Below are 11,836 nucleotides of genomic sequence, written 5' to 3'. Positions count from 1 at the left end.
CACCCAGCAACTACCTAGCAACAGCTTGCGTCTTTGCCCCACAGGTATGAGCTAGAGCCATGTGTATAAGAAGATAAGATAACTTGTTCCATTCTCACTCTCTCTCTCTCTCTCTCTCTCTCTCTCTCTCTCTCTCTCTCTCTCTCTCATCCTTCTCTGTCTCTGCCCACCACCATCACCACCTTTCTTTGCCTGCCTGTACCTGTACTCTATGTCCCCTTCCCATCCCCCAATCAATTTTCTTTTATACTAGGCCTGTTGTAGGGCTGATTGTTCAGTGCGACACCTCTGCACGGGCCCACCGAGATGCTCCCTTCCACCACATTATACCTCCATTTTACAAAACACAACTATGTGCAGCCTTAGCTTTCTCGGGCTTCCATAACAACATACTACATGCTAAGCAGTTTANAAANNAAAAAAAAAAAAAAAAAAAAAACACTTCTGTTTGAAATGTATTGCCTCCCAGTGCAGTGCTAGAGTCTTGAGGTCCAAGATCAAAGTGCTGGTTGGTTTCACGTAAGGGTCCTTCCTCTGCTCATGGGTGGCTCTCCTCTCTGACGACTGTGTGTGTCCAAACCTTCTCTTTTTATAAAGAATTAAACTGGATTGGTGGCAGTGGGGTTATGCCAGAAAGATGGTGTCTCCTTGGAAAAAGCACTTGCCATCAAGTGTGAGCCAGAGTTCTAGTCCTAAGAGCCTACATAAAAACCAGGTAGATGGGAGCTCTCTGAAATCCCAGAACTCAGGAGGCAAACACAGGACATCTCCAGGGCGAAATGGCTAGACTGACTAATCTTAATTGGCTGGTGGGTCCTGGTTTCGGCAAGAGGCCCTTCTTTAATAAATATAACAGAGTGTGATGGAGGAAAGCATGCAAGGTCAATTTCAGTCCTTAGTGAGCATGCTCATACATGCATATACACACACATCGACGCACATAGGCACTGTTTGTGGGGATGATGCGTGCTTGTGCATGGATTAGACCCTCTTTAAAGTCCCTATAACCCCCCCCACACACACACACACACACATTGAGACCTAAGAGGTTAGGGTTTCAGCCCAGGAGTTTGGAAAGGACACACGATGCAGGTCCTTATAGAGCGGTTTTACCCTGCAAATACTCCTTGGGATGAGGTTGGTCTCTGCATCTCTGCATTTCCCTGCACTAACACCCAAACTTCTTTGCTCCAGGTCACCCTTACTTGAGTTACAGTGGGAATGAGCAGTGCGCACAGTACACTGAAGGGGTGTGCCAAGTCCACACAGTAGTGACCTCAAAACACCCTCTGGTTAATGGCGTACTTCAGGGTAGGGGTGTGGGGACAGTAGGAAGTTTCACAGCCTGAGCCACACAGAAACAGATCGTATCACCCAGATCCTTTTCTACTTTTGCTCTCTCCTCCACCCTATGGAGTGAAGGAAATCAAATCCTGAGGAAGGGGAGAGCTGGCTATTCTAAATAACAATGGTATTGGTGAGGTCAAGGTCAGGAGGAGATCAGGGAAGAGGAGAGCCCGGCTCGCTCCAGTTAAAGGGACGCGAAGAGACTTAGAACACTTGTCTCAGCAAGGTGTTGTTTTATCCTTGTTCACCCCTGTTTGGTTGTACTCTAGAAGACAGTGAGTGTGCTCATCAGGAAAGTGTCCCCCTTCCTCAAAAAGGTAACAGTGTCGGGAAGGCCTGGGAATCCTCCGGTGGGTTGTGGAAATACACACAGCATGAACTTGGAAAGGAACGACACAAACAACCCCTTTCCCTGGGCTGTTTTTCCTCCTTTCCCAGTTACAAGAGGAGGGCTTGCAAATGTGTCTGTGTAATTCAAGCTCTGGCAGAATGCCTTCTACAGGGCTCTGCACTGTGTTCGATAAATGGATGTTGTCAATGACGACACCATTGTGCAGTCACATTTGTTTCTTCGGCCAGATGCACGGCATCTGCATAGTTCCATTGTTCTTTGGGGCTCTTCCCTCCTTAAAATGATGGATCGCCGGGTAATAAGAGAGCTTTCGCCTTTATCACCACCCATCGCGCCTCCTTTGGCTTCCCTTTCACTGCCAGGGCCGGCAGTGGCAGAGGATCTGCTCCTCTCGTTGGCTTTGTGTTACCCAGCAGCTCCCAGCCATTCTGGTTTTAAAATATCTAAAGCTCTTTGGTTGTAATCATTGGGGTTTGTCGGTTAGAGGGGGTACGGAGGAAACAACAGTATCCTGCCTAGCCTTAGCCAAGAGAGTCTCCCCTGAGCAAAGATGACCCAGCTGGTGAAAAGGAAGGAGCAGATTCAGCAATAAAACCAGGAGGTGGCCTACCAGACGGGCCACCCTCTTCTTTGCCTAACCTTGGAGCCAATCTCCAAATGCAGAAGTCAAAAATATAAATAAATAGATTAAGCACCTAGACTAATGTTTTAGCAAATAATCACCGCAAGCTGTAAGCTTGATTCCTCGCCTCTGTATGTAGCATCTGCTACTGTGGCGCTCGCTATGATACACATTACTGCATCCACAGATCAGAGCCCAGAGAACAACAGCCCCTGGAGGAAGAGCCAGGGGGAAAAAAACAAAAGCCCTGGTTTTTATTTTCCATTCAATCACAAAGTGCAGTGAAGGTGCTGTGGTAAGAATCAGACGCCATATACAGGGTGCAGCGACAGACTCCACAGCTCAGGGACAAATCTCACTGAGGAGATGTGACCTACCCAACTTCAATTCCCAAAGGACCCCCATCCCCACCCCGTGATGTTTAGGCCTGAATTAGAAATCTGAATGAACAACTTTGTCATTGTTCTCCTGCACTGCATAACAGTTACAATGTATGTGCCATTTGCCTTACTTAAAGCCTTGACTGTGTCCCCTGGACTTTCTGATAGCTCTACCAGTGTCTGTGGTGCTACAAGATGCTTTGAACAAGCAATAGCACAACTGTCTTCCCCAGCCTTTGTTGAGCTGTAAAGATGTAAGAGCACTCCATCAGGACCTTGTCCTGGCCCACAGACAGAACAACAGCACCCTACAATGGGTATGGGGGGGACGGAACCCTAAAACCAGATCTAAGAGATCAGGGTCCTGCTGCCTGACTGCCGTTTCCTTAGCAGACGAGGGGAGGTCACTGTAGCACCGCCACCACTTTGGGCATCCAGCACACAAAATCACCCACAAGAAAGTATTAACTAAGCCACTGCTCTACCTGTTTCCCTCTTCAAATGCTTCTTCAGGCTAGGAAGGAGCAGGGAAACTCTTGGGTCCTCATTTTAATGTGATAGTTATATTTCACCTTACTCTAAACACTCAAGAGGGTGTTTGGCTACCTTGTCAGTGTTCTGAAGCTTATAGTTGGAGAGCTGAGGGATATGACTATGCAGTCCATAAGCCGTGGGTACTTAGAAATATTTAGTTGTCAAGGACACAAATTTTTATTCTAACACCGATGAGAAAGCCTTATGATTTTTTCTACATTAAAAACAAAGTTGCATGTAATCTTTGTGGGATAAAGCAGAATGTAAATAAAATTAAATAAGATTGTTGACTATGACTATTTTATACACATCTTAACTTACCCTAACAAGGTAAGTTTTGATTCTTTTACATGTATTTTTGCTAAGAAATTTGAAAGGTAGATTTTTTTTTTTCACTCCCATCAGTTTCTCTAAAGACTTTTCCAAGGTCACCTAAAAGAAAAACATAAATATCCACTCTTCATTCGAAATAAGTTCAAACCTTTATTTTAATCTTGGCTTTTTCCACACTGGAATGGAAAGGAAATGATAGGCTTTTTAAAACTCCCTCCAGGCCCAGATGATGCCTTAACCTACAATAAGCTGAGGACAGGCAGAGCTTTTATGATGATCACCCCCTCAGCATCTCAAAACAGGAAGTACAAGCAGGAAGCATTCCTCCTCCCTCTGGTCCCAGCAACAGTGGCTTCACCCCTCTCCCAAAGCGCGCCATGCTTGCTATGTTATCAGGGCCTCTGCTTACGGAAAGGGCTATGCTTGCTCTGCTCATTGTCTCCATACCTGACTTGCCTTCTCAAACATGTTCAATAAATTGCAGGTGAATAAGTAGTTCCTGGCCCAGTCCATAGAAGACAAACTGATGGATACACAATTCCCAATTTCAGGTTGTGCAATTGGTTTGAATCAGAAAAGAACCCAAACCCAGAACTTTTTCTTTACAAGCAGTGAGCATTTCAGCCATTAAGTTGAACCTGGATACCAAAAATCTATAAATAAAATGTGTTGAATTCACGTTGTAGCTCATGATGCCTAATTTATATACTTTTTATGAAGATGTTGTCCTTAATACTATAAGTGTAATGAATTATTATCCTAGCCCTTGGAAATGTCTAGCAGGAAACCACAGTGATTCAGAGCACAGTGGATTCAAATTCCAGGTCAGGCAGCAGCTGTGTGGCCCTGATGAGTCCCTCCATGCAACCTTCAGATTCACCTCTATAAAATGAACACAGTGTTGTCTGCCTCCTTGGGGTTGCAAGGACCAAGAAAAGCAAAACATATAGAGCACACAGCTCAAGGTCTGCCCATGGGAACCCGTGTAGCGATAATTTAAACTGTTGTGCAGGGATGTGTTGAATCAATAGAAAAAAACATGCTATAAAAACATATTTAGGTATGCTTACATGCATATGTTTTTCCTAAGCATAATTAAATAGATATACATGTATATTTTAACATATGTATGTTATATATTAATATATATGTCACAGAGGGGAAATATATCACACAGAGTTATATATTAAACATGGGAAGTATATATACACATACATATTATATAGAAACGAAATCTGGGAAAATGCACAACAAAATATTAAGAAGAATGACTCTGGAAAGCAATATTTTTATTTCAATCTATATTCAAATACATTTTCTACAATAAGCATGAATGATAATTTGTGTAAAACAGATTCATATTTTAACATAATTATTGACTCCTATCCATCTGTGTAAAATCTCATGCCTCTGGGGAAAGTCCTAAAATAACTTCAGTGTGAGCTACTGAGTCAAATTTATACCATTTTTCCCCAAAACCATTGCTGTGATTTTCATTTTAATCTGTTAACTTTTGCATTTACTTATTCTACTGAACACCTGCCATGTGATTGACACTGTCCTTGGTGGTTTAATACATATTCACACTCGCCTAAGGAAGAATGCTAATATCCTATATGAGGAGGAAAGAGCGAACCTGTGGAGACTGGAGATGCCAACAAGGGTTTTAAAGCTACTTTTATCTGGAAAAACCAAACCAATGACACACAGGCAGGTAGAAAGTTCTAGAACTTGTTTTATACTCGCAATAGTCACTGAAATGACTAACTTGAGTCATATTCTGCTAAAATGCTAAAAAAAAAATTTTTTTAAACAATGTGGGTGTGGTTTTATGTGTGCATAATTTTACAAAGAAGTCACCAAAATCTATATAAGCTATGTAGCAGACTCCTCTCCTGCAATATTCTTTCCTTTTTAACTGACACCATTCATCGATGCATGCCAGGGAACTTCAAGTATGTGATCTCAAACGTAATGTTACAAGATTGAGAGGTCTTCCTCATTATCTCCCTCTTCACACTTTTCTCTGCACATAAGAGCCAGAGAAGCCAGCAGGCAGACTCCATAGCTGTGGAGGTCACAGAGGGGGCACAGCAGTGTGTAATACTTAAGCTGGTACTCAATATGATATACCTTCAGAATCAGTATAATCGCCCCGAATAACACTGGAACATCGTGGTAATATACAACAGACTATCATTTTTTCCTTGCTTTTCCTTATGTGGCTCTGATGACCATAACTCAACAACAGATTTGTCATAGGACCTTGCATGAGAGTGGATAACATCAGTAGGCTTGCATCCATCCATCCTGGGATCGCAGAGTGGTTTTTTTCTAATATAAATCTAGATACATTCATAACCATATTTGCTTCGTGTATAGAAACAGCTATTCTCAGACAGCAGGGCCTTGGAGGCTGACTGTGCCAAATGCGCCCCTTCTGTTCTTTGAATGTTTGGCAACAGAATGGAAGCCTTAGCATATATATGAAGGCAGAAGCCTATTACACAGCGGAAGCATCACTCAGGATCCTGGGCTGCGTGTTGCGGGGAAGTCACTGCAACAAAGGCCGGCAGCCAGAGCTGAACCTGGGGAAGAGGAATTGCTGTCCCACCTGCCCTAATGCTCACTGTGCAACAGAGCATGAGCCTGCACTTGAAGCCTTACTAAGAAGCAGCAGTCATCCTGGGCTGCCCTGGTTCTCCCTTCTCAGCACCTGCGCCCACTTTAGCAGGCGCCCAGTGTGGGCAGTAGCTACCCTGGTAATTGGCTTCACACCAAGAGATTGGACAGCAGAGAAGTGTTGAGCCATCTGTTCCTAGGGGTAAATGAAAAGACCTTTCCCAACTTCACAGGGGTGAGGGGAGCAGAACTCTCTAGAAAAATGTTGCTATCTTTCTTTAGAAATCTCTTTATGTATGCTAAACAGCATCCCCAAAGCTTAAAGTCCCTGAGTCTAAAAAGGGGCAGAGTACAGAAGACAGAACAAGAAGAGTAGAGAATAAAGGAGAAAAGGTGTTTAAAGTTCACTGTGCTCACCAGCTCGAACCACCCACTGACAAGGAAGCAAACACCCAGAAAGCTATTCTAGTTTGGTGAATCTCAGAGAGATCCAGAGGTTGAATCGTACCTAATTCTCCTAGTAGGACCAGTCTTGAGGTTGTTGGATCAGTTTCAACCCCATGCCCCATAACTGGCTGCCTTACAATGGAGTGCAGGGAGCTACTGAAGGTTTTTGAACCAAAAAATGACATGATCATCTTTTCATTTCAGGAAGTCTGACAGCCCCATATGTAAAGTGGATTAAAGGGCCAACATCAGCACCAGAGAGAACTGCAGAGCCACAGGACTGGCAACCAAGGGAATAAAGTAGAGGAAGGTGCAAGAGGGACTTAATTATCCTCATCCTCAGAGGCTCCATGAAGGCAGAGCTGGTGGCTCTGTAGTCCCGAACAGCGTGCCTAGTGCGTAAACGGGCCGTGACCATTACTTACTAAGCAAGCAAGTGAACTGAAGAATTATAAAGGATAGGAGTCAGTTGGTGACTTTTGGGTAAAAGGAAGAGAGAGAAGAGAGCCAAAAGATGTCTCGAAATCTGTGAGTTACATGAAAGAACATTGTAGAAACAGGAAGTTTGAGCTAAGAGAGAAGTAGAGTTGAGTGGCATCCAGGTTAGGCTCAGAGGGAGCTTTGTGGAATTAACAGATAGAAAAGTGACTGGCAAACTCCACAGAGCTTGGAAACAAAGTCGAGGCCGGAGAGCTTGGTGGGGCCATTCTGTGGCTACAGATGGGTGCTTGGGTGGCAGCTTTAGACTCACAGTTTTGCACACTTGAGTGACAGAACTACAATTAGAATTTTGTTTAAAAATTGAGGCGAACTTAAAACCCACATCCAACATCAGTGTAAAGACCCAAATGCATGAGTAATAGGGACCAAATTTAGGCTTCCATGCACATATCCAAAACTTTACAACCAGGAAAACTTAGATATAAAAAACAAACAAACACTTTTAAAAAGCATCCTGTGATATTGTTTTAGAGGCTGTTTAACTTTTTTTTTGTTTGTTTCATGCTAAAGAAATATGTTGATTTTAAAGGACACACTTAATTGGGGGAAGAATTCATCCTCATCTTTTTAGTGCATGAACCAGACTACAGACAAGCCCTACCGCCCCTGCTCCTGGAAAAGGCAGCACAGGAAAACATCATCTTTGCAGGAGCCCCGGGCACAGTCCACGCCCGCATCTGCTGTTAGCCATGGCAACCTGCTCAGAGGTCTCTTCCTGCTCTTCTGCTCCTCCTATCCACCTGGACCATCAAAGACCAGATCTTTAAAAGGAATGTTGCGCTGGAGGCGCGGGATAGAAGGAGTACCCATGTCCACGGAAGTCCCCCGAGGCAGTGTCGGTGGAGGAGCAAAAGGAAATGGAAGATAAAGTAACTAGTCCAGAGAAAGCTGAAGAAGCAAAGTTAAAGGCAAGTTATCCTCATTTGGGACAAAAGCCTGGAGGTTCTGATTTTTTAAGGAAAAGACTGCAGAAAGGGCAAAAGTATTTTGAATCTGGGGACTACAACATGGCAAAAGCAAAGATGGAGAACAAGCAGCTTCCTGCTGCAGCCCCAGATAAGACAGAGGTCACTGGTGACCACATTCCCACTCCCTCAGCGGAAACCATCCCTGGTTGCTAGCAATCTGGCTGGCTGATTAAAAGAGCTGAACTGCATGAGTCTTCTAATGTCCTTTATTTCTCCTTACTACATTACTTACCCACCACTGTTCCTTTCACTCACTCTGTCATTTGAGACTGACGGCTTTGCAGGTAGTGGTAGCGTGTGCTACTGTTGTAAGGGAGCATACATGTGTAGAGGTTTGGATTAGTTTCATAGTGCACTGATGCAAAGGACGTGTAACAGCAACATAAGTAAATGACGTGACAATAATTGTACATATTACTACCTAGCTGATGTAGGGCTGGCTCCAACAAGAAGCAAGCAAGTTTTACAGCTTTAATGCTCTGGCTTTCTTTACTTTCTCATGATTACAGCTTTGTATGTTACTCTTACTTAATAGGACCTCTGTTTTATTGATTTCTTCTGTATCTTCCTTTTGAATTTTGTAAGACAGAAGTTTAAGACCACAAGTTGGAAGACAAGTCACATAATCCAAACAAGTAAACGGGCTGCAAAAGATTTGAGTAACTGCTTGGACTTGACGGCCTTAAACCTGCTGTTCCAGCTTTAACAAGAGCATCTTACCTGGGCGATATTTGCCCGTTCTGGTGTGACTTGTGTGACTCCAATGCTTACCAGCTGTCACTGAAACTAGTGCTCTTCCTCGTTCTGCAGTGNGTGGAGACAGCTTTCTTTGTTGAAGATGTGAATGGGTGTGCATGTGCACTGATTATTGCATTCACTTTTGTGCCATTTTTGTAAATACAATAGTTTTGCACAACCTTTTTTAAAAAAGGAATGTTGCATATTCTGTTATTAATACACAAGATTGTCAAGCCATAAATACCAAGATACACAGAACCCAACATGCCCTTAGAGATGAGCTAAATCCCCTGAAGGGAATGGAGAGCCAAATCAAAGCTCCCCAGAACAGTGAGGTTCAGCCAGGGATGCTGTTCTCAGTTCTTCTGCCGGAAATGAAGCTGGCTATGAATACAAGCTCCCCACCATTGAAAGTGATCTGGTAGGACAGAGTACAGTCACTTGGCTTGAGTAGCAGAGTCTCACAGATACAGAAGGAAACAGGGTTGCAAATAGAAAGTGGAACCTGGAGAAATGGTATCCAGAGAGGGATGGAGGAAAGAGTATGACCTTCACAGATGCAGACTAACGAATATCCTCTTCAAAACATTGGGAGTAACCACTTTTCTGGAAGCCCATCTCTCTAGCACTCTATAACATCAGTAGACTCTCATCTATGAGTCAAATAAAATGTAGCGGTGAATTAGTTAAACCGCTTTGGCTCCTGGCAGGCCTTGCGCACTCTGCACTCACCCAAGAGCTCTCTGAATTTGTAAATGAGAGACACATATATATCAGCTAATTTTGATATGCCTTGACTAAAACTAATTATGGTCTCATAATCAAACTTAAGTTGTTTAACATGGAGGAAGATGATATAGAAAAGATGATTTTCAGATGATAATACAAGTTAAAGTCAAAACATAAATTATAAACTCCTTAAGTCAAGATAAATAGTAGAGTACTTTGCCTAATTGACAAATATGATAAGCTATGTTAATTATAAATCATATCATATTTTGTATTTTACATAATTGTTGTGGTTATACTCAATTTGTATCCGAGAGAAGAGCCTTTTTTTTTTTTTTTAATTTGGACAGAAAAGGTGAGATGTTGGAAATTGGTTCTAATGCTTTGTCTCATTTTGGCTCCCAAAAAACTGAGCTTCCAGACCTGAGGGTCCCCGCCCCAGCTGACTTTGATTGATAGTGAAATTTGTCATACGGCCATTGGCTGGAGAGAAAAGAGGGAATCGCCATGACAGAGAAGGAGAAAGATGAAACTTAAAGCCCACCCCCCACCCTACCCCCACCCCTAACTCTGAGCAGGTAAGAATCCAGGAAGGTGGCCCGAGAGGTCCCTTCCCCGATTGGATCTGGGGAAGCAGAGACAAAATGATGATTTAACAAACTGACTCAGGAAATCTGGAGGGCAGAAAGTGTGCCAGCCATGGGGAGGATTAGGAGTGCCCAGCCATTGAGCTAGTCAAGGCATATCAAAATTGGCTGATGTATACGTGTCTCTCAACCACAAATCCAGAGAGCTCTGGGGTGGGCGCAGCGGCCGCGACCCGAGGGTTCACCAAAGCAAGTTGACCAATTAACCACTATGCAAAAGTCTGGGAACAATGGGCACTATACAGTAAGACTGTGAGTATTACCCAAAGAATATGTTGATTGTAAGAAGTAACAACATCATACCCTCTTCAGCAGCACATTCACTAAAATTAAAACAGTATAGAGAATAGCATAGCACATGGGCAAGGATAACACACAAATTCATAAGCATCCTATACAAAATTAAAAATTACCAATATTAATTTGCTTTGCAAATCAAATTTATAAATGTTATAAAATGTTATAAAACTTCAAAGTGTTATAAAAATGTGTTAGCCGTCTTGAATTTTTCTCAGTTTGCTCCTTGACTTCTCTACCCACCTCCATCTGAAAAATTAACCCGTGCATTTGCTTGCTTACTATTTACCCAGTAAATGTATACAGTTTCCCTATTTTATTTGACTGTGGTTGACAAAACTCAGTGACATTTTCAAAGGATAATTTTCACTTACTGCTCACAGGAATTCAGCTCACTTCAGCCTTTATTGTTTTTATTTTTCTAAATGGAATCATATTTTTAGAGTAGAAACCATTTTCCTTCTGCTGGGGTTATTTTTTTTTTTGTTTTGTTTTGTTTTGTTTTGTTTTAGCAAAATGGGGAGGGAGAATGGAAGTTCCCCTGACACAGAGTCAATGGCACTTCACATGTTTTACCATCCTCAAATGAACTGAGAATTTGTCATCTGTCCTTTAGGAATATTTGGACACAAGTTGAAAACCACCATAGCTTATCCTGGCTCCTGACCGGAGCTGGTTGGTATCGTGTTTATTTCCTCTGCTCACTATGAGTTGGATTTCGGCTTTATTCTAAGCTTGTGTTCTCAACTTGGTCCCCCCAACCCCCAGCCTTCCACCATGCCAGCTGCTTTCACCAGTGAACTCCCCAGTGGATGGTGATATCACACAAATTATTCTCCACTTTATCTTTAATTTGGTCCGCAGCCAGTATTTTCTGCAAAAGGCATTTGCTCTTCACCAAAAGAAGAAGAAAGAAAAAAAGAAAAAAAAAAAAAAAAAAAAAGCTAAGTCTAGTTTCCTGTGGACCAAATCCCGTAGGAATTCTGTGAACTCTGAGAAGGAGGAAAAGGTTAATCGTTAACAGTCCCATGCATGTGTCACTTACAGCTCTTACCACTGGATTCTCTCTGTCTAACACCCTTTCAGCGGTAGCATTTAGCACATTGAGACCAGACTGAGTTTTTTATTGCAGACTTCAATAAGACACAGGGTGAGTTTTAAAAAGGCCATCTTTAAGATTTATCCATGTGTCCTGGAATAAGGGTTCAGTAATTCCTTCAGTCCATGTTGTCATCTCCCTTGGCTTTACGCTTTGCGTTAGTCTCTTAACACCACACCTTATTTTAACAGCAATCATCACAGCACAAGTCGCTCTAGCA

The 11,836-nt window shown here is 42.7% G+C and overlaps 1 pseudogene; it reads left to right on the top strand.

Annotated features, from left to right (window-relative positions):
• The first annotated feature begins 7,986 nt into the window (after window positions 1–7,986).
• LOC110319344 lies at window positions 7,987–8,259 on the top strand (annotated as a pseudogene).
• The last annotated feature ends 3,577 nt before the right edge of the window (window positions 8,260–11,836 follow it).

This window comes from Mus pahari, chromosome 3 (assembly GCF_900095145.1).
Source record: "Mus pahari chromosome 3, PAHARI_EIJ_v1.1, whole genome shotgun sequence".
In the NCBI taxonomy this organism is placed as follows: domain Eukaryota; kingdom Metazoa; phylum Chordata; class Mammalia; order Rodentia; family Muridae; genus Mus; species Mus pahari.
This window is presented reverse-complemented; position numbering and strand designations above follow the sequence as displayed.